The sequence below is a fragment of the Chrysochloris asiatica genome, unplaced genomic scaffold (assembly GCF_000296735.1).
Source record: "Chrysochloris asiatica unplaced genomic scaffold, ChrAsi1.0 scaffold00118, whole genome shotgun sequence".
In the NCBI taxonomy this organism is placed as follows: Eukaryota; Metazoa; Chordata; class Mammalia; order Afrosoricida; family Chrysochloridae; genus Chrysochloris; species Chrysochloris asiatica.
Genome location: NW_006408636.1, coordinates 7,849,724 through 7,873,132, shown reverse-complemented (window position 1 = coordinate 7,873,132; position 23,409 = coordinate 7,849,724). Strand labels below are relative to the sequence as shown.

Below are 23,409 nucleotides of genomic sequence, written 5' to 3'. Positions count from 1 at the left end.
ATTTGTGCCCATTCCAAAGAAAGGTGACCCAACGGAATGCGGAAATCATTGGACAATCTCTTTGATATCTCATGTGAGTAAAGTTTTACTAAAGGTAATACAGAAATGGCTGCAAACATACATTGACAGAGAACATCCAGAGGTTCAAGCCAGATTCAGAAGAGGACATGGAACGAGAGATATCATTGCTGATGTCCAATGGATCTTGGCTGAAAGCAGACAATACCAGAAAGATATTGACCTATGCTTTATTGACTATGCAAAGGCTTTTGATTGTGTAGATCATGACAAGCTATGGACAATATTGCACAGTATGAGTATTCCTGGATACTTAATTGTGCTCATGAGGAATCTGTACATGGACCAAGAGTCAATTGTTTTAACAGAACACGGGAACACTGAATGGTTTCAAGTTAAGAAAGGTGTGAGACAAGGTTGTATTCTTTCACCATATTTATTCTACCTGTATGCTGAGCAGATAATCCGAGAAGCTGGGTTATATGAAAAAAAAAACCATGGCATCAGGATTGGAGGAAGACTAATTAACAACCTGTGATATACAGATGATACAGCCTTGCTTGCTGAAAATGAAGAAGACTTAAAACATTTACTGATGAAGATCTAAGACCACAGCCTTCAGTATGGATTGCATCTCAATGTAAAGAAAACAAAAATCCTCACCACTGAACCAATAAACATGCTTATCAATGGAGAAAAGATTGACATTGTCAAGGACTTCATTCTTCTTGGATCAACTATCAACACTCATGGAAGCAGCAGTCAAGAAATCAAACAACGTATTGCATTAGGCAAATCTGCTGCACAAGAACTTTTTAAAGTGTTGAAGACCAAAGATGTCCACTTGAGGACTAAGGTGCACCTGACCCAAGCCATGGTATTTTCAATAACCTTATATGCATGCAAAAGCTGGACAGTAAATAAGGAAGACTGTAGAAGAATTGATGCTTTTGAGTTATGGTGTTGGAGTGCCATGGGCTGTCAAAAGAACAAACAAATCTATGTTGGGAGAAGTACAGCCAGTGTGTTCCTTGGAGGCCAGGATGGCCAAACTTCGTCTCTCATACTTTGGACATATTGTCAGGAGGGATCAGTCACTGGAGACTGGTAAGGTTTGGCAAGGTGGAGGATCAGAGAAAAAGGAAGACCCCCAGTGAGATGGATTGGAAAAGTGGCAGCATCAGTGGGCTCAAACGTGGCAGCAATTGTGAGGTTGGCCCAGGATCGGGCAGTGTTTCCTTCTGTTGTGCATAGGGTTGCTATGAGTCAGTACCAACTAGATGGCACCTAACAACAACAACAAATGCCTGTGGTTATAATCTCATTTGGGAGTGGGTTTTTGTTATGTTAATGAGGCAGGCTTAGTGTAGAGTGTGGTTTGAGTAAACCTCTTATAAGATATAAAGGAGATTCAACACGTAAGTGAGCAAGCAGAAATATGAGGGAAGACTAATACTAAACCACATGGAGATTTGCAAGGAACCAGGATAATGGCTGAAGAGATAAGGACATTTCCCCAGAGAAAGCTTTCCCATAGAGCTTTGTTTGTTTGTTTGTTAAGTGCTGTTGAGTCGGTTCCGACCCATAGCAACCCTGTACAGGGTTTCCAAGGGTGTAAATCTTTACGGGAGTAGAAAGCCTCATCTTTCTCCCATGGAGCGGCTGGTAGTTTCAAACCGCTGACCTTAAGGTTCACAGCCTGATTCGTAACCACTACGCTACCAGAGCTCCTTTCCCATAGAGCTGGCACTCTGAATTTGAATTTCTAGTCTCCTAAACAGTGTGGCCCTGTGGGTTAATGTGCCAGACTGCAAAGCCATTTGAACTGCAAGGTTGGCAGTTCAAGCTCACCAGCTGCTCCTCAGAAACCCTACACAGGGTCACTATGGGTTGGAACTGACTCGACGGCACTTAACAACAAACTGTGTGAAAATAAATCTATGTTTTTAAAGCCCTCCATTTTTGGTATTTTTGCTGTAGCAAAATATCATTTGATATTGAAAAGTAAGGGTGCTGTTCTGACAAATACCTAAAATGTTATAGTGGTTTTTTTAGTTGGGTAATGCATGGAGGTTGGAAGAGTTTAAAGAATTTAACAGTAAAAGTCTAGATTGCCTTGAAGAAGCTGTTGGTAGAATTATGGTGGTCAAACACAATTCTTACTAGGACTCAGAAGGAAATGAGGAGAGCTTTTGAGAAAGTCTCTGTCATCTTAGGGAATGCATAAGGCACCAGAAACAGAATGTTGCAAAAAATGTGGACATTAAATGTGTTTCTTGTGAGGCTTTAAAAGAAGATGATGACAGTCCAGGAACACAGAACCCTAGGACCGTTAAGGGAGAAGAGCATGAGCAGAATGTGGGACCCTATCCAGAGAACCAGCGACAACAGAGAAGGAGGCAGAGATGAAGACATGGAGAAATAGAGCAGCTGAGGACTCTAGAGTCATAGAGAGGCTGAGTGCTGGCTGCCAGGTGCTGGCAGTTAGGAGTTAGGCTTGCAGAATATGCTCTTTGGTTGTTCAAATGATTATATATTCCTGAGTATTTTTGTGTACATTCCCCCACCCTAAAACAAACAAACAAAATCGAGGGAATAGGAGCAAAAATACTGTTGAATGATGATGTGTGGAGGAGATTGTAATCATTGCAATGAAATGATGAGTGTAAAACCAGTATTCTTCCATGTAAACTATCACTCAATTCACAATAAAAACAAAACAAAACAAAAAAGCAAGTATGGGATAAATATAATGAGATATGTAGTACATAAAGTAGAACAATATAAATCTATACAGTGGTTAAGTACACATTTTAGGGGCTGGTTTCAGAACCTAATCACTATTTCAATTCAAACATGATTTTTTCTGGGAATGCCATTACAAAAAACTAACAAATTATCTTATAGAATTCAGCCTTTTACTCCATGCTGAAGGTCACCTGTAACTAAAAGGCCATTCAGAATCTATCTCTACTTATAAGTGCTTTTCCATACAGGAATAGTTACAGAAATCCTAGCCTCCTATAGCTTCTATGATATACAGTTCAACTATCAAAACTGAGGATTTTCTCCTGAGGGAGATTGATATTTTTAAAGCTATTAATAAAACACCTTGTTTGGGTCCACTGGCAAAGAAAAAGAAAATGGTTGATTTCATGTTACATGAATTTCAACTTAATAAAATATAATTTGCTGGGTAAAAAAGATGATGAGCATGTGATTGGACAGTGAACGAAGGGTGATGCTTTTTATGCATGAGCAAAGAACTTGTCTGAACTATGTTCAAATGTTTAGTGGAAGATAGAACTTGTAAATGATGAACTTGGATATTTAGCTGATGAGGTTTCTAAGCAAGATTTAAAGGGCTGCACTGCTTATAGTAAATTATGAGAGGAAACAGATGGACTTAAAAATGAACTGTGCCCAGACCCGGACCCGCCGGACCCAGTACCTCGGCTCCCCGGGCCCGGACCGAGGCCACAAGAAGCACCGCAGGATGTGGGCCGGACCCAGGAGATGAAATGACAACGTCAACCCTCCAGAAAGCCATTGATTTGGTGACGAAAGCTACAGAAGAGGATAAAGCCAGGAACTACGAGGAGGCACTTCGGCTCTAGCAGCATGCCATAGAGTATTTCCTGCACGCCATCAAGTATGAGGCACACAGCGACAAGGCCAAGGAGAGCATTCGCAGCAAGTGCATGCAGTACCTAGACCAGGCAGAGAAGCTGAAGCAAAGAGAAACATGGCAATAAGCCAGTCAAAGAGAACCAGAGTGAGGGCAAAGGCAGTGACAGTGACAGTGAAGGAGATAATCCAGAGAAAAAGAAATTGCAACTGGTGGGTGCTGTTGTGATGGAGAAGCCCAACATTCGGTGGAATGATGTGGCAGGGCTAGAGGGGGCCAAGGAGGCCCTCAAAGAAGCTGTCATTTTGCCAATTAAGTTCCCAAACTTGTTCACAGGCAAGAGCACCCTTTGGCGAGGGATACTGCTCTTTGGACCCCCGGCACAGGGAAATCCTACTTGGCCAAAGCTGTGGCAACAGAGGCCAACAACTCCACCTTCTTCTCTGCGTCCTCCTCAGATCTCATGTCAAAGTGGTTGGGAGAGAGTGAAAAGCTGGTGAAGAACCTGTTTGAGCTGGCCAGGCAGCACAAGCCCTCCATCATCTTCATTGATGAGGTGGATTTCCTCTGTGGATCCCGAAATGAAAATGAGAGTGAAGCTGCTCGAAGGATCAAAACAGAGTTCTTGGTCCAGATGCAGGGGGTGGGGAATAACAACGATGGGACTCTGGTTCTCGGTGCCACAAACATCCCATGGGTACTGGATTTGGCCATTAGAAGGAGGTTTGAAAAGCGAATTTACATCTCATTGCCGGAGGAAGCTGCCAGGGCCCAGATGTTCCGGTGGCATCTAGGAAGCACCCCCCATAGCCTCACTGATGTCAACATCCATGAGCTGGCCTGGAAGACAGAAGGCTACTCAGGTGCAGACATCAGCATCATCGTGCAGGACTCCCTCATGCAGCCCATGAGGAAAGTTCAGTTGGCAACACACTTCAAAAAGGTTTGTGGCCCTTCCCGCACCAATCCTAGTGTTATGATTCACCAGGGGACCCGGGGGCTATGGAGATGACTTGGATGGATGTCCCTAGTGACAAACTCTTAGAGCCTGTGGTTTGCATGTCAGGCATGCTCCGGTCTTTGGCCACCACCTGGCCCACTGTGAATGCAGATGACCTTCTGAAAGTGAAGAAGTTCTCAGAGGACTTTGGACAAGAGGGTTAAAAGCTTCTTCGCTTGGGTGATGGTGATGGCGGGAGGTAGATCGGGGCAAATCCACGGTACTCCCCATGACAGTGGCCAGACAGAGCTCCAGGCCTTGTCCTGACGTCACTACAGCATCCCCTCTGCTGTCTGGCCCTCAGCAGGGAGCAGGCCGGAAGGGCCTCCCCAGCTGCAGAGATGCTGCCCCAGTTTCAGCTCACAGTGGAATCCTGGCTCTTCCTCCTCTCTGTCTTCTGGATGCTCACCAACTCCTGGTCACGCCCCCACCCCCCCCCACCCCCCATGATTTTTGTTTTTTTAAAAAAATATTTTTGTTCCCCTAAGTTAATATTGCTTGGATTTTTGTCTTATTTATAAATAAAATCACCTGGAAGCATTAGGGTGGGTACTATGGGGTGGGTGTAACACACCTGCGAGACAGCTTGTCAGTTTAGACCCAAGTTGAACTGGAGAACAGACTGGCTTATGCCTTGGGTCTGTCTACAGAGATCCCCTGCAGGAGTCCTTTCCCTCCCTCCCCAGCTGTGTCCAGGGCCCTGCGTCGTCTTCCTTGGAGGAGAAGGTTTATGTGAGCCCAAGACTGGGTAAGAATGTGTGGGTTTCACTGCTGCCTTGTCATTTTCCCTCTGAATGTGACAACACTGAGACTAACCACTGCCCCTGGGTCCCTGTCCTGGAAATAGTCTGATAAATCCTGTTCCCTTCTGGAGCCTCAGGGGAAAAAAAAAAATTTAACTGTGCAAAATCAAAACAAAACTTAGTGCAAACTAAGGACACCTGTTCTATTGTCTCCACTAAGGGCATGGCTACAAAATCATTTGTTGTAGAGATTAAGTTTATGGTTGATGGATAAAGCTAAGTACACAGCAGAAAACCCCATCAGCTTAAACTGAAGGAGACAGAGAAAGACGAAAAGGAAAGAATACTGTCTGAATTCTACAGTCAGGAAACAAGCCAAAGAAGCTAAATCTGTCCTCTAAGAAAAGAAAAAGACCATCCCTAGAGCACCTCAGATAGCAACAGAACTTTGGAAGGAGTACAAGAAGCAGGGCACTACTAGTTTTTAACGGTTGGCTCACAGTTTCTTGGATCTCAGAGGGTGAGGCCACAGCCTGTTAGGTTTCAAAAAGTCAGATCTTCACTAATGTTGTTCTGGAATGTGGGGCTATTGTTAAGGTGTGTCAGGGGGTTGGACTGCTGTCTAAAGATGAAGGGACGGGGCCGCCAATACCCAAGAAGCAGTACTCTACCTGCTGGGTCTAAGGGGATAGGGTTGTCACTAAGATGGACTTGGAGAATGGGGCCACCCAAAGCTGAGGGAGCAGAGTTGCCATCCCCATCAGCCTGGTAGGTAGAACTGAATTCAGGGCTGAGGGGCCTGCATCCAGAATCGTGAGGGCATGACACACACCCAGAATCTAGATGTCAAGGCCATTGCCCACATGGTCTCACAGAATAGAGGATTATTTTCAGAACTTCAGAGCTAATGCCAGTTGTTCTGCTGGGTTTTGGACTTGCTTGGTGCCTGTTATTCCTATTTCCCTCTAATTTCACTCATTTGAAATGGAAATGTCTGTCTTCTGCCTGTTCTACCATTTACTTTACAAGGAGATAACTCGTAATCTAGATTTCAGAGGTTCGCAGATAAAGAGTAATTTTGCCCAGTAATGAAATATACCTAGAGTCTTGCCCATTTAGATGATTCAAAAGATGATATTTTGGATGTTTAACTGATTAAAACTTTTAGGATTATGTGATGGTGTAAATGTGTTTTGCATGTGACAAGAACATGAATTTTGGGGCACCAAAGCATGGAATATTATTGGTTAAATTGTGTGCTCCTAAAAATATATATTATAAATCCTAAACTCTATGCTTGTAATTATGACCCCATTTGTGAATGGTTTGCTTTTGTTGTGTTAATTAGACAAGAATAGTGTTGGGTGTGACTTGATTCCATCTCTTTTGAGATATAAATGAGATTATACAAGCAAGCTAGCAAACAAAGATGGGACACGATTATTTACATGCCATATGAAGATCACCAAGGAGCCAGAAAACAAATTGAAGAGACATAGTGAGAAAGTCTTCCCCTAGAGCCAGTACCCTGAATTCAGACAGAGAAAACAATTTTCTGTTTGTTAAAGCCATTCACTTTGGTATTTCTATTATACCAGCATTGGATGCCTAAAACAAGGTTATCTCAGGATTCACTCAGCCTTAGTGGCTACAGAAAAAATGGATTCTGAAAGAATTTGGAATTTTGTTCTGAAATTTTCTCAGGATTCTTCTGTAACATGGTAGTCAGTCACCATTCAGTTCTTCTGGTCTCTTGGAAAGGAGGCAGATGTTCTTGTGGGAAGTTAGCCACACATTCATTTCCTCCACCTATTACTGATTCTCCTTCTTCCTCTGTTGTTTCAAGCAAATAGACACCAATTGCTGTGCCTTGGATGGCCATTTGCAAGTCTTTAAGATACTAGGTAATATGCAATGCATTAGAAGATAGAACAGAACCACTGAACACATTATGAACTGGGATATTCCATGAAACCATGACCCTAAACTTCCAAATCAAGGAAACAAATCCCATGAGGTGTTTTGTTGTTCAAAAGCAGCCTCGGCAACTACTTTTTTTCATTTTGTCATCGTTGTAAATATACCTATCATACAACTTTTGACAATTTAGCATTGCACAGGTATAGAATTTATTGACAGCACTGAGAATAATCAGCTGTGTAAACCAACCCCTCAATCAGTACGATTCTTCAAGCACCATAAACCCAAACTCAGTACTCCACAACAATAGTAGGTACTAATGAACTTTGGTCTCTAGGCATTTGTCTTTTCTTGTCTTTTAGTATAAATAAGACTTTAATATAAATTATACTCTACAATAATTCCACCACTCATCTGTTAGTTTCTCATACTGTGGTGGCTTGTGTGTTTTTGTGATACTGGAAGCTATATCCCTAGTATTTTAAATACCAACAGGATCACCCAAGAGGTTTCAGCAGAGCTTAACAAACTAGGAAGAAAGAAGAGGACCACTTCTGAAAGGTTACCCACTGAAAACCTTATAAATAACAGTGGAATAGTGTTTGATTTGGTGCTGGAAGATGAGACACCCATCCCCCAGGTTGGTAGGCACACAAAATACTAGTAGGGAATAGCTGCCTCATCAAAGTAGGGTTTACCTTAATGACGTAACTGGAGTAAAGTTTTCAGGATCTTCATTTGTTGATGGGCTCAACTCAAAATGAGAAGAACTAATTAAATAAATATTAATAATCAGAATGTGGAATGTATGAAGTATGAATCTATGAAAGTTGGAAGCAATCAAAAGTTAGACAAAGCACATAAAGATCAATATCCTAGGTATTAGTGAGCTGAAATTAAATGGTATTGACCATGTTGGGAATTACATACTGAAGAGGAATGGTGTCACATTTATCATCAAAAAGAGCATTTCAAGATTGTATCTTGAAGTACAATGCTGTCTGTGATAGGTTAATATCCATATATTTACAAGGAAGACCAGAATCCTGATGTGGCGCTGTAGGATAAGCACTGGAACACAAGGTGGGTTTGAACTGAACTGCAAGGTCAGTGGTTCCAGTCCATCAGTCACTCCTCGTTAACCCTATACAGGGTTGCTAAGAGTTGAAACCGACCCAATGGCCCTTAACAAGGAAAACCAGTTAATACCACTATTATTTACATATATTACAACCATTAAAACCAATGATGATGAAATTGAATTCTACTAACTTCTTCAGTCTGAAATTGATCAAAAGTGCAAGCAAATTGCATCAGTAATTACTAGTGACTGTAATGTAAAAGTTGAAAAAAAAAAAAAAGGAAGCATTTGTAGTTGGCTGTGGAGACAGTAAAAGTGCTGGAGATTGCATAATAAAGTTTTTCAAAACTAATGACTTTTTCATCACAGATACTTTTTTCAACAATATAAATGGAGACTATACATGTGAATCTCACCAAATGGAATACAGTGGCATCAAATTGACTACATCTGTGAGAAGAGATGGTAGAGAAGCTCAATAAACATCAGCCAAAACATGGTCAGGGGCCGAATGTGGAACAGACTATCAGTTGCTCATATGTAAGTTCAGGCTAAAAATGGAGAAAAATAAAAGAAGTCTATGAGAGCTAAAATAGGACCTTCAGTATATCCCACCTGAATGTAGAGACTGTCTCAAGAACAGATTAGATACTGATTACCGAAGATATCAAAAATATCATACATGAAGAAAGCAAAATGTCATTACAAAAAGAAAAGACCAAAATAAATGTTAGAAGACTCTGAAACTTGTTCTTGAACATAAAGAAGCTAAAGTGACTGGAATAAATGATGAAGTAAAAGAACTGAATAGAAAATTTTAAAGGGCAGTTCAAGAAGACAAAGATATTATAATGAAATGTGCAAAAACCTGGAATTAGAAAACCAAAAAGGAAGGCTGTGACCTGCATTTTTAAAGCTAAAAGAGCAGTAGAAAAAACTCAAGCCTCAGGTTGCATTATTGAAGGATGCTGTGGGCATACTATTGAATAACACAGGAAGCATCAAAAGAAAATGGAAGGAATATACAGAGTCATTGTACCAAAAATAATTGGTCAGTGTTCAGTCATTTCAAGAGTTACCATATAATCAGGAACCAATAGTATGGAAAGAAGCAATCCAAGCTTGAATTTTTTCTTTAGGTCCTTCAGTTTGAGAAATGCTTGTTCTTCCCTTTTGGTTTTCTGATTCCAGAACTTTACACATTTTGTTGTAATATTTGGCTTTATCTTTTTGAGCTGCTCTTTGAAGTTTTCTGTTTAGCTCTTTTACCTCCTCATTTCTTCTATTTGCTTTAGCATCTCGATACTGGAGAGAAAGTTTCAGAGTCTCTTCTGACATACATTTTGATCTTTTCCTTCTTTTTAGTCTTCTTAATGACCTTTTGCTTTCTTCCTGTATGATGTTCTTGATGTCATCCCACAACTCCTCTGGTCTTCAGTCTTTAGTGTTTAATGTATCATATCTGTTTTTCAGATCTCTAAATTCAGGTGGGATATGTTTAAGATCATGTTTTGGCTCTTGTGGACTTGCTTTGATTTTCCTCAGCTTCAGCCTGAAATTGCATATAAGCAATTGATGATCTGTTTCACAATCTGCCCCTGGCCTTGTTTTGACTGCTGATATGGAGCTTTACCACAGTCTCGTTCCACAGATGTAGTCAAGTCAGTTTCAACTTATAATAACCCATTGTAAGGTTTCCAAGGAGTGACTGTGAGTTTAAACCACCTTCTTGTGGTTCAAACTGAGTTTACAGTCCTGTACTTACCCTACAGTGCCAAACACCAACTCTATTTTACCGACAGAAACCTCAATACTTAAGGCTGAACTTTTTTTTTTTTTTTTCAGTTCTTTCAGCTTGAGAAATGCTGAGTATATTCTTCTATTCTGGTTGTCTAACTCCAGATTTTTACATGTTTCATTATAATGCTTTATTTTGGTTTTTCAAGCCATGCTTTGAAACCTCCAGCTCTTTTGCTTCATTATTTCTTCCTTTAGTTTCTTTATGTTTAGCTTCTCTATGTTCTAGAGCAAGCTTAAGAGATTTTCTGAAATCCATTTTGGTATTTTCTTTCTTGTCATTTATTTGCAGGAGAGGGATAGGCATAAGCAGTTAAGGTTAGGACTGTGGCAAAGCCTAGGACTTCGCTGAATACTAATGTTATAGTTAGGACTAAATTTAATGTTAGTGGTAGGAGTTGAGCTAAGGCTAGGAGTAAGACTTTGTGTACAATTCGGTTTATTTTATTGATTTATTGAAACCTACTTGATATCCTCTTCAAGGAAGTTCTATAACTACATTATTCCCTTTTTACTTTATTATTATTATTATTATTATTCATTGAAATTTGGTGTCTCTGGTTCACTGTGTTCAGTCTTTTAGGTTTCCTTTATTTTGAACACTTCTATGTCTGGGCTGTGGTTTAGGCCTATCAGCCACTCTTCGGTAACTCTATCCAGGTTTGCTATGAGTCAGAACCTACTCAATGACACTTAACAACAACAGCAACATATCTGGGTTGAGTTCTGGGTGATATTGTCATGTATGTTAGTCTCAGATTGTTGTCTGCTGCTGTTGGTTCTCTGTCCAAAGAATATCCTTTTAGTACCTTTTGTAAGATTGATCTGATTTTTGTAAATTATTTTAAATAATTTGGAAATGTTCTAATTGTTCTATCCTATTTGATGGACAGTTTTGCTGAGTAAAATATTTCTGGTTGGCAGTTGGTTTCTTTCAAAGTTTTATATGTCATCCCATTGTCTTCTTGCCTGCATGATTTCTGCTGAGAAATCAGAGTTTATTAATTCTCTTTTGTAAGTAACTTTTTAATTTTTTCCAAGGCACTCTCAGGATTCTTTCCTTGTCTTGGGTTTTGAAAAGTTTGGTTATAATATATCTTGATGCTTTTTCTTTTGAAGTCTATCCTGTTTGGAGTATGTTTAACTTCTTAAATGGCTATCTTCTCATCTTTCATGATGTCAGGGAAGTTGCTTCTAACAATGCTTAGACAATTTTCTTTCTTTCCTTTTTTTTAGGTTGCCTCTTCCTGCTCTGGAATTTCCATCATATGTAAATTATTCCTCTTTATAGTATCCCACATAAAGTTTAGGCTTTTTTTGGATATATTTTTTAAAGTTTTTATTGTAAATTGAGTGATAGTTTACATGGGAGAACATCAATTTTACATTCATCGTTTCATGCAATGATTACAATCTCCTCCGTGCATCATCATTCAACCGAATTTGCTTCCATTCCCTCTGTTTTTGTTTTTGTATTTGGGAATATATAATCATGTAAACAACCAAAGAGCACTTTCTGTAAGCCTGCCTCCTGGCCGCCAGCACTCAGTCGTTCTCTTTCCATGAGTCTTAGAAACCTCAACTGCTTTCTTTCTCCATGTCCTCATCTCTGCCTCCATCTCTGGTGTTGCTACCTCTCTGGATAGGATCCCACATTCTGCTCATGCTCTTCTCCCTTGATGGTCCTAGGGTCCTCTGTTCCTGGGCTATAAGATTAACTACTCCCGCCTTTTTACTACAAAACATCTACCTTTACAGTTGTGACCATCACAATTAGTCATGATAACAGTTACTCACTATTGAATCATAAGAATCTTATCCCCATCTCTTTTCACCAGACCTATCCATCTAGACAAGATGAAAACTATTCAATGGGACTCTACCTTTCCCCACACACTCTGAAACTAAACTCTCTCTTGAAAATTTGTAAGCCAGTCACTTTGTGCCTTTATCGCCCCCTCATTTTAGGTATCCAATGTCTAAGTTGCCTGTCCCTATCAACTCTGTATACAGATTTTTGGGGTATTTGTATTTATTATTGTTCTTCCATCAGATGAATATTGAGAGATTTCTCTCCAGCCTTCCATTGATTCAGTTCTACTTTTTGCCCTTTCAGTGTACTATCTATTTCTGAATTCTTAGTATTAATCTTCTGGCTTTCTAATTGCTGTTTTTGTATATATAGTTTCCAATTTTTTCCAGTTCTTATAATGTTTTCCTGAATTCTCATAGTTTTTTACTGTATTCTCCTTCCTTTCCTCCATCTTCTCTCATTCCATTGAAGGTATCTAAATATCATTCTTTTAAATTCCTTACCGAATAGTTTTGACCCTATTTCTTATATCACATGCATAGTATCTTACTTTGTAACCAATAGTGTATTGTTTTGGTTTTTACTACCATTGTTGCAAAATTGTATATGTTACAGCATTTATCAATAATGTGGACATGAAACGAGGGATATCATTGCTGACATCAGATGGATCTTGGCAGAAACCTAGAATACCAGAAAGATGTTTACCTGTGCTTTATTGATTATGCAAAGACTTTCAACTGTGTGGATCATGAAAAACTATGGATAACATTGCTAAGAATGGATATTCCAGACCACTTAATTGTGCTCATGAGGAACCAGTACATAGACCAAGGGGCAGTCATTTGGACAGAACAAAGGGATACTGAATAGTTTAAAATCAGGAAAGATGTGTGTCAGGGTTGTATTCTTTCACCATGTTTACTCAATCTGTATGCTGAGCACATAATCCAAGAAGCTGGATTCTATGAAGAAGAATGTGGCATTAGGATTGGAGGAAGACTCATTAACAACTTGTGATATGCAGATGATACAACTTTGCTTGCTGAATGCAAAGGGGACTTAAAATACTGAAGATGATCAAAGACTTCAGTATGGGTTGCACCTCAATATAAAGAAAACAAAAATCCTTACCACTGGACCAATAAATAACATCATGGTAAATGGAGAAAAGATTGAAGTTGTCAAAGACTTTATTTTGCTCGAATCCACATCAACACTTGAAGAACAGTAGGCAAGACATCAAATAACATATTTCATTAGGCAAATATTTTGCAGAAGACCTCTTTAAAATGCTCAAGAGCAAAAATATCAGTTTGAGGACTAAGATGCACCTGACTCAAGTCATGGTATTTTCAATAACCTCATATGCATATGAAAGTTGGACTATGAATAAATAAGACCTTAAAAGACTTGATGTTTTTGAGTTATGATCTTAGAGAAGAATATTAAAAGTACTATGGACTGCTAGAATAACAAACAAATCTATGTAGAAAGAAGTACAGTGAGAATGCTTCTTACAAGCCAGGATGGTGAGACTTCGTCTCTCGTACTTTGGGCATGTTATCAGGAGGGATCAGTCCCTGGAGAAGAACATCAAGCTTTATAAAGTGGAGGGGCAGCAGAAAAGAGGAAGACCTCCAACAAAATGGATTGGCACAGTGGCAGCAGCTGTGTACTCAAGCCTAACTACAGTTGTGAAGATGGTGCAGGATTGGGCAGTGTTTTGTTCTTTTGTGCATAGTATTGCTGTGAGTCGGAACTGACTCAATGGCACCTAACAACAAAAATAACAATAATGTCCTTATTCTTTTGTACTTCTTAGTGTCATCATTAGCCTTAGTAAAGGTGTATATAATTCACCCACCTTTGGTATTGCCTTTGCCAACACCAAATATAACAAATGTCTGCTGTCCAGAGAGTGTCTTTCCCTGCCTCCCCTTCCTATCCCTGGTAGCTTATCAAAGCAAGTTGACTTCTACATATATATCTTTTTTTTTTTTTTTTAATAAAAGTGAGATCACATATTTGTGCTATTTCAACTATCTTTTTTTCTTTTTTAAAAGCTTTTTATTATGAATTGAGTGAAGGTTTGCAGATAAGATCATTAGTTTTATATTCAACAAATATACACTTTCAGCTCAATGTTTACAAGCCCCACCATGCAGCAACAGTTATCCTGCTTCTTCCCTCTGGTTCTTATTTGCATTTCATCTACCTTCCCATCCTTTCTCAACTTTGTCCTTAGAGTTTGGATGATTGACTATTCTATGATGAGCATACTTTACTAGTTTCAGCTTGGCTGAAAATTGGGCCACAAAGATGAATTCCCTTCCAAACTTGAATGGTGGTCAAGGGCCATCTGACCAGTAAACCCAGTTTTGTTTTGTTTTCCTCCCACTCTATCTGGGATCCTCTAATATAATCCTTTTCAGAGTAGTTGGTAGTGATAGCTGGGCACTTTCTAGTTCTGGTTTCAAAGTTGTGGAGACTGATGTTCACATGTTCCATTAGTCCATTGGACTAATTGATTCCAAGACTCTTCAGTTCTTGTCATTCTTCTTTGTTCCTTACATGGAGAAACAAATAGCTGCACCTTAGAGGACCGCTCATGAGATTTCAAGATCCCAGACACTACTCATCAAAGTAGGATATAGAACATGGTCTTTGTAGACCATGTTATGCCAGTTGATCATGGCGTCCCCTGATACTATGGTCCTGAGCCCACAGACCCAGTAACTTACTGCCATAAGATGTTTAATAATATCTAAGAAGTTTTCATCATTTTTGCCCACTGTATGATCTACCACATTCATAGTTGTATTTGCAGGAAAGGTAAATACCCATGAACAAATATCTACTTTCAAACTCTTCATGTATTCGTGGGTTATACGAATACATACTCTTCTTTCCTTACCTTGTCAGTCTATTTCTCACTCCATGTATCCATGCACAGAACACTGTTGTTCTAAGGTTGTGTATATATCACTATTTACCTCTATCCCCTTTAGCCCATGCATACCTCCCTGTGTCTTCACCTATCTTCATCCTTCTTTTTCCACCCTCCCTCTTTTTATATTGCCCACCCCCTTCTTGTATATTGCCCTCTCTGTCACCCGAGCTAACATGTGTCTGTACTCTAGCCAGTAAATTAGTTTCCTTAACTTCCCACCCTTGGTAACCATCAAAGAATGTTTCTTTTAGTATGAAAAACTTTCCTCAAGATTTTACAATAATGTTCTCTTACAATATTTATCCTTTTGTGATTGACTAATTTCACTCAGCATAATGTCCTCCAGGCTCATCCATGTTACAAGGTATTTCACAGATTTAACATTTTTCTTAAACATTGCATAGTATTCCATTGTGTGAAGGTAGCAAATTTGCTTATCCATTCTTCCATTGATGGACATTTAGTATGTCTCCATCTTTTTGCTATTATGAATAGTGCTGTGGTGAACATCAGTGTTCTGACTCATATTTCTTGTGAATATATATCAAGTAGAGGGATTGCTGGGTTGTATGGTATTTCTATTTCCAAGTTTCTAAGAAAGTTCCATACTGTTGGGTTTTATGTTGTTGTTTTTTTAACTTATTTTACTCAGCAGAATGTTCTCTGGATTTATCAATGTTGTAAGACATTTCATGAACTCATCATTATTCATTATGGTGTTGGTAGTGTGTCACAGAGTCGGTTCGACTCGTAGCAATGCTCTGTAGGATTTCTGAGGCTGTAAATCTTTACAGGAGCAGAAAAACTCATCTTTCTCTCACGGAACAGCTGGTAATAGAGAACTGCTGACCTTGAGGTTAGCAGCCTGACTCATAACTACTGCGCTACCAGAGCTCTATGTTTGTCAGCTCATTGGTGATTGGCACTTGAGTTGTTTCCATCTTTTTGCTATTGTGAATAATGCTGCAATGAACATAGGCATGCATGTGTCTGTATGTGTCACTGCTATTAGGTGTTTAGGGTATGTGACAGTAAATCAAAAAGTAGTGGTAGTAGCGGAGGCAGCAACCCAGCTCTAGAAGCCATGGAGCAGCACGCCTGAAGGCAGAGGTTTGACCAAGTTTTCATCTTTCACTTTTCATTTTTCACATCTCTCCTCTTCACCCTGGTCGTGCCCTCACTGCACAGCCCAGATGCCTTCAGGTCTAGCCAAAAGGGTCCAGCATTGCACCCACAGTTTTCCAACAGCACAGAGAGGAAACCTGCAGGCTGCTTCTTATTATGTTTTGATCCTGGAAACCTGCCCCATAGTTTACCTAGGCAGGACCCTTTGCACAGCAAAGGCCAGTGAACAGTGTCAATCACTTTTTTTTTTTTTCTTTTTGATTGGTGGTTTCTGTCTCTGGTTTTATATTGTTTCTGTCTTTGGTCCTTTTGGCCTCACTCTTCTCCCAGGAGTGGGAGCTTTCTCTCCATACCTTACCCAAGAAGAGACAGTAACTGTGCCCATATAGCCAAGCTAAAAGAATAACCTATAGTACCCCACCATCTGGACATGAACTAAAACCAGCTGCTAGGCATTACATGTGAAAAGGGAAGCCAATCTCCAGATCATATCCACCAGGAGATGCTCAGCAAGCTTAACAAAAAGCAACATACATCCATTTAAGCATTAAAAACTGATATAACTGTTGAAAATGTCCAAGAAAACATAATTAAAGATATCAACACATGTCCAAAAACAGAAAAAAGTAACTGATACAAATGAAATGGAAGCAGACATAGACTTTCCAGTAGAAGCACAGGCTCTAGATCTGCCCAAGAAGGAATTCAGAAGAATAATATGGAAACAAATTCAAATTTAAAAAAAAGAAAAAATCTGAAGAGAGTCTAAGATTCATGCTGGATAACATGAAGAGGAATAACATAAAAATTATTGGCATTCCAGAACAGGAAGAATCACAGAAGTCCATAGAAGAGATAGTTGAAGAGCTACTGGAAGAAAAGTTTCCTAATATCTTGAAGGACGAGAAGATAAATGTTCAAGAAGCTGAAAGAACCCCAGGAAGGATAGACCTCAAAAGAAAGTCACTGAGATTTATCATAATCAAGCTCTCCAAAATCAAAGACATGGAAAGAATCCTAAAAGCACCCAGGGAAAAGAGAAGTGTCACCTACAAAGGCAAGCAAATCAGATTAAACTCTGACTTCTCAGCAGAAACCATGCAGGCAAGAAGGCAATGGGGAGACATATATAAAATCCTAAAAGAAAAAAAAAAACAAAAAAAAAAAACTGTCAACCAAGAATTGTCTATTCAGCAAAACTGTCAATCAAATATGACAGTGCAATCACAACATTCTAGGATACACTGAAGCTAAGAGATTTTGTCCAAGCCAATCCAGTGCTTCAAAACATCCTAAAGGAAGTTCTTTGGAATGAAAACCAGCAAGAAAAGACAACAACCAGAGATTGACAGACGTGGCAGCACCACCTGGAACTCGGTCGATGGATAGCAGAATTCAGAAAGGAACAAAATTACAGCAATGAATTCAGAGGACTTGTGAGGCTAACCAAAGAACAAAGTATTAACAATATTAAATGGAAAAATATAGGAACAGAGATCCAGGTGGTGAGGAGACCGAGTAGATGGCAAGATACAATAGACTGCCTTAAATGTAGGGAAAACTTAACAGTCTATAGGGTAACCCCAAAGAAAATTAATACTTCACAACTTATCATGAAAATGAAGATCCAAGCAGAACAAGGAAACATTGAAACAAAGAAGAAACCCACAAGAAATAGCACAAAAAACATGACTGTAACACAAGAAGGCATGCAGAACAAAGGAACAAACAGCACCACAAAAAATTAACATAGTGACAGCAGTTAATCCATATCTATAAATAATTAAACTGAATGTCAATGGATTAAATGCACCAGTAAAGAGACAGAGAGTTGCTGAATGGATAAGAAAACAAGACCCTTCAATATGCTGCCTGCAAGAGACACACCTTACACACAAAGAAAAAAATAGACTAAAAGTTAAAGGATGGAAAGAAATATACCACGCTAACAACAATAAAAAACAAGCAGGATTGGTAATACTAATCTCTGATAAAATAAACTTTAAGGCAAAAACCACCATAAGAGATAAGGAAGGACACTATCTTATGATTAAAGGGTCAATTGAGCAAGATGACATAACCATAATTAACACCTATGCTCCAAATGAAAGAGCACCAAGATATATAAAGCAAACCCTACTAGAACTGATATAATCTACAATTATATCAGGGGATTTTAATATGACAGGGAGGGGGAACTTAGACATTGGGTACCCAAAATGGGGGAACTACAAAGGCAAGAAGTGACTGGTTTACAAGCTTTCAATAGGGAACCTAGCTCCAGAGGATACAGGGAAAGTTAGAACCTCCACTGAATTGTTTCCAATGTGTCTGGAGGGGGTTAATAAAAGGTGAGGGGGAAAGGACTCCTGTGGTTCAATAGGGAATGATTGCTATCAGGTCTGACAGAGAGTGTTGGAAAGGTAAATGTAAATGTTTGGTAACAAAAGGAGGGGATCCGCTGATTTTGCAGTCCAGGAGCAGAGATCCCTGGAACCATCCAGGGAGAAAAGTGAAGTGCCAGACCCTGTCCGGGAGGCAGTGACATTAGGGATGGAGGCAGAGGCAATGACATGGAGAGAAGGAGCGGCTGGGGACTCTGGACTCAGGGAGGGAGAGGGGTTGTGTGCTGGCAGCCAGGGGATAGGAGTGTGGGGGTGTACCCTTTGGGTCTTTGATGATGCATGCAGGGGATTGTGATCATTGCAGTGAAACAAAGTACAATAGGATGAGTGTAAAGATAATGTTCACTCATGTAAACTAACACATAATTCACAATAAAAACTTAAAAAAAAAAAGTAATGGTAGAAATTCATAGAAGTCAATATTAAACAAAAATACCAGTGTGAACCTACTGCTTTCAAATATCCTTCATCTGAAAGTGCTGCTTCCATCTGACCATTCCCTAAAGATTTCTGCACCCTTCTGTTGGGGACTGGCCTCGACATAGGGGTTTGGTTCACAAGGTGGAGATACCTGATGGTGATAGAGATATAGCAAGAATACACAGAAAGAGACAAAGAGAGAGGCAAAGAGACACTCCGAAACCAGAGTGAATGCTGGACTGGCATCAGGTAGATCCTGCGTTGCAAACATCTCAGCCATGAAGGCTGTAATATCCTGCATAGTAAACATCTTAGCTAAACAGGCAGTATGGTTGCAAGGCTGGACTGTGCCCCTTGCATGCTGTAACGCACGCCTTGCCAGTCGTAATGCACCTGGATTCGTTCTACGCCTTCCTTTTATTTAGGGAAGGTACTTTACACAAAGTTAGGAGGGGCTAAGACAAGGTACAGCTGTCAATCTTACTTTTCCAGACATTCAGGCAACTTTACATCATACTTTGCAGGTTCGAATCTCACTTGGTTTCTCAAGCTTAATTAACCTTTTAGCACCTAGCCTCAAATGGAGGGAGGAAAGGGAGGATTCCCATTGTGTCGGCTGCCCAGCCCAGGTTCTTCAGGAAAAGAGGCGCCTGGGTGAATGGGCAGCACCTGGAAACACTTTAGGGAGGGCATTTCTATTGTCCTTGGAACAGACCAGGGAGCCACCCAATTTACCTTGAATGAATTCTCTGAGAGAAGAACTTTACCTGTTTGGAATTTTACAGTCTTGACTTTTAGGAAAATATTACATTTATCTGTGTATATCAAGGGCTTCATGTCTGCAATTAATAAAACATAACTGGACACTAAGATGAAAAATAATTTGTTATTAACTGCCAGGTGGCTAGATCTGTTACACTCGAGCCTATAGGGCCTCGAACCTCTGACCAGGACTTCACCGTCTGCAACATATTCCCCCTTGTTTATTATTTTGTTTAAAGGACGCTGCCTGTTAGGTGGTCCGTGCGAATATCTCAGGCTTACCCGTCATTGGGATACACTGCCTCCACGCAATGCCCCTGTCTTAGGTTGCTGAGTTTCCATGTGATCCTTGCCCGTCTCTGACTAACACGTCCATTCATAAACAATTGCCATCTGCAGGAGGCATGGGGGGAGTAGACCAGCAGGGAGATCTCACACGCAAGACGTTGCTAGGCCACTCACTTGCTCTCAGGTGAATGAGCAGGATCATTATGCTGAGGTTCAATTAAGTTCACAGGGGAACTCAATCTCTAGCCAGGGCAGCAAATTAGTAGCCAATCGGTTCTCAACTCGAGCATTACTTATATCAGAAATTTGAGCATGTAGCTGTTGAATATCCACAGACAAATGAACACTATTTCACAACCTTCTAAAATGCTATTGAACTAAGGTCTAATCAAGTTCTGGGTTACTATAAAATAACACAACTCTATTTATATGGTGAATATCACTAAACTGAGAATCTAAACTGGACATTTTGAAATCTTATATTCCAAAAACAATATTCCTTCTTCTAAAGCATTTATCCTATTTTGTAAACCTTTATCTATTTACTCTTGGATGGTTAAAAGCAAGACTAAACTTCCTAGACAGTTGAGTTCCATGGTTACACAAGGGAAGCGATGGAGAGGGCAATAGAAGTAACATATCTTAACAATGCAGTGATTCCTAGTATGATGACAACAAAACACGTGGCACGTTAAAAGACTAGGCCAGCACAATGCATGGCCTCACTTCTGAAACATTAACAGGTAATAAAACATGAGTAATGAACAATTACAACAATTGGTAACATCTGTTAATTCCCCATTCCCCACACCCGACAAGCAAGGCAGCAGAAAGTCTCTAGAGTTTCAACAGTCTTTAAAGCGTTAAACAGTCCTTAAAATATTTTTCTGCTCTGTAAGCGGCTTGCTGGATCCTGATGATCCTGCCAAAGAGGTGTCAGTGAAGATGCAAATGAAGTAGCTTTTTCAGATGGGTCCTCAGTGAATGCTGACTCTCCTGAGGCAGGGTCTATTCAGTCAGGCTGGAATCCATGTAGAAGGGTCTTTGTTCTGAAAAGAAGCTAAAACTTTCGCTCCTCGGTTAATATCACATTTGAGCAATTAGAATCAGAGAAGATTAAGTCTAAAAGGAGCTGAGAGGATGCAGAGGCGATGAGAGCTCATGACGTCGGGGGAGACTCAAACCGGCACGTTTCCTTGTGGTCAGCATTGGAATTAAAGGGGCGAATGAAGCGGTCAGGTATCCAGATAGGGGATTCGGCATTCTGAGGAAAGATACACGCATAGCCACGCCCAGAGGATAACAAAATGTCTGGACCTCTCCACTGTGATGTTAAGACATCTTTCCACCTGACTAAGGGATAGGAGGAAGGCACATCACTCGAGTGCCTTTGAGCTGCAGAAAAACTTTCAGAATCCTTATTCAGATATTTAAGCACAAAAAGAGAGTGAGATAATAAATGATGGGGTGAAATATACTTATAGTCAGCATTTTGAAGCTTCTGCCTATGCCCACTAGGGAAGAAGGAGTAGGATTAGTAGGCCAGGAGGAAGGCCAGTCCCTTCCAGCAATACACAAGACATCCACTCCACTGTCTAAAATTCCTTCTATGCGTTTGCCTCCGATCATTAGAATCTTAAGGGAACGACCTCTTTTAATTTTTTCTACCCAAAAGATCAAATCACTAGAGCCAAAAGCAGCATTATTTCGAGGGGTGTTGGTGAGGAACATGCCTCGTTTAACTAGAGGTACCAAAAGTAATTGAGCAATGCCTTGCCCAGCGTGTATCTGTTGAGTTTTTGTAGGAAGCTTAATTAAAATGTTTAACTCTCCAGTATAATCTGCATCTATGACTCCTGGAATGACAAGGATTTCTTTTAAAGAGGCAGAGCTTCTTCCAATAATTAAACCTACAGTTTCAGGGGGTAGAGGGCCAAAACCACCAGTGGGTATTTTGGTAATTTGTGAGTCTGGGGTCAGTCCGGTGGATTGATGTTGCCCCGGCCGGGACACATCCATTATCTGAAGACAATCCCACCATAAATGTCCTAGTCAGCCACATGAAAAGCACTTGCTGCTAGGGCTTGCTCCTCCCCCTCTTTGTTTTGTCTGAGGGGAGACTCTCACCGGAAAACTTCCTTGCAACGCCATGCCTTGAGCCATAGCTGGGGAAAAATCGGCTCACAAACGGACATAGTCGCTTATGGAAGCATCTCTTTTATGAGTTTTAAGAAGGGTTTGACAAATGTTATTAGCATTCTCATAAGCAAGTTGTTTTATCACTAAATCCGCAGCTGTAGAATTAATGACAGTTTTAGAAACTGTGTTCGATAAACGAGCTAGGAAGTCTGCATAGGGCTCACTGGGTTCCTGTTTGACCTCAGACTAAGGAGTCAATCGGCTTTCAGAGGAGGGGAGAGTGCGCCAAGCTTTTAAAGCGCAAATGGAGATTTCTCCCAAAATATCTTGAGGAATTTGCAACTGCTGATTTACCGCGGCCCACTTTCCAGTTCCCTTATAAACTGGGAATCCTTAGATCTCATATTCACCAGCTCTAACCTCCTTTTCAGAGAGCAATCCTCTAACCTCATACTCATAGTTAACCTTCCACCTTAAAAATCTGTCCCTCAGATAAGAAGGAAAGAGCCACAAAATCCCCACAAGGTCCATCCGACCTCTGCATAACTTCACTTGTGACCCCGGGCAACGTTGGCACTCCTCAGCCCTGGTCGCTGGCCCAGCCGCCTTCCCAGAGGAAAGGTGTTTGCGCTCTGAGCAGGGCCCGGCCTTGTTCACCATGGAGCCCACTGCCTGCCACGCCTGACTCAGCCTAACTCCACGTTGCCAGAGGCAAAGCCTCGGCTCCTTTCAAAGCTTCTTGGAATTAAAAACGCGGCGGCTTGGAAGTTTTTGTGGTCACGTTAAGTCTTGGGCAGCTGTGGTTATAGGACCACTCTGAGCCCTGATACCAGGCCTCTCTCACTGCCGCTTGGACGCAAAAGTGCCACTGCTGCTTGGATTTACTCTTGGTCGCTTTAAGCCAGGGGCAACAGTGATTATAAAACCAATATGGGCCCTTATATCGGGCAGCCTCTCCTAGAGTGAATTTGTCCTCAGGATTTAATTTAGCAAAGCCTAAACCAGAAAAATTTGACTGTTTTTGTACATTAGCTGAATTTAGCAAGGACTCATCACAACCTCAAAAATCATTCTCAGTCTCGGCAGGCAAATTAGGTTCAGCATGAGTTTGTTTAGCAATATACCATTGCTATGTTCCCTAAGCCAAAGTTTCATCTCCCTCCCGACTCTTATCCAATCTGATTCCCCTAGCATTCCACTCTCAGGTAACCAGGGGCTAATCAGCTGGACACACTTAACAAAATTAGACAAGTTTCCTTCATCAACACACATTTTCCTTTTTTTATTTTTATTTAAGGTTTTTATTGTGGATTGAGT

The 23,409-nt window shown here is 40.4% G+C and overlaps 1 pseudogene; it reads left to right on the top strand.

Annotated features, from left to right (window-relative positions):
- The first annotated feature begins 3,539 nt into the window (after positions 1 to 3,539).
- On the top strand, positions 3,540 to 4,810 carry LOC102831123 (annotated as a pseudogene).
- The last annotated feature ends 18,599 nt before the right edge of the window (positions 4,811 to 23,409 follow it).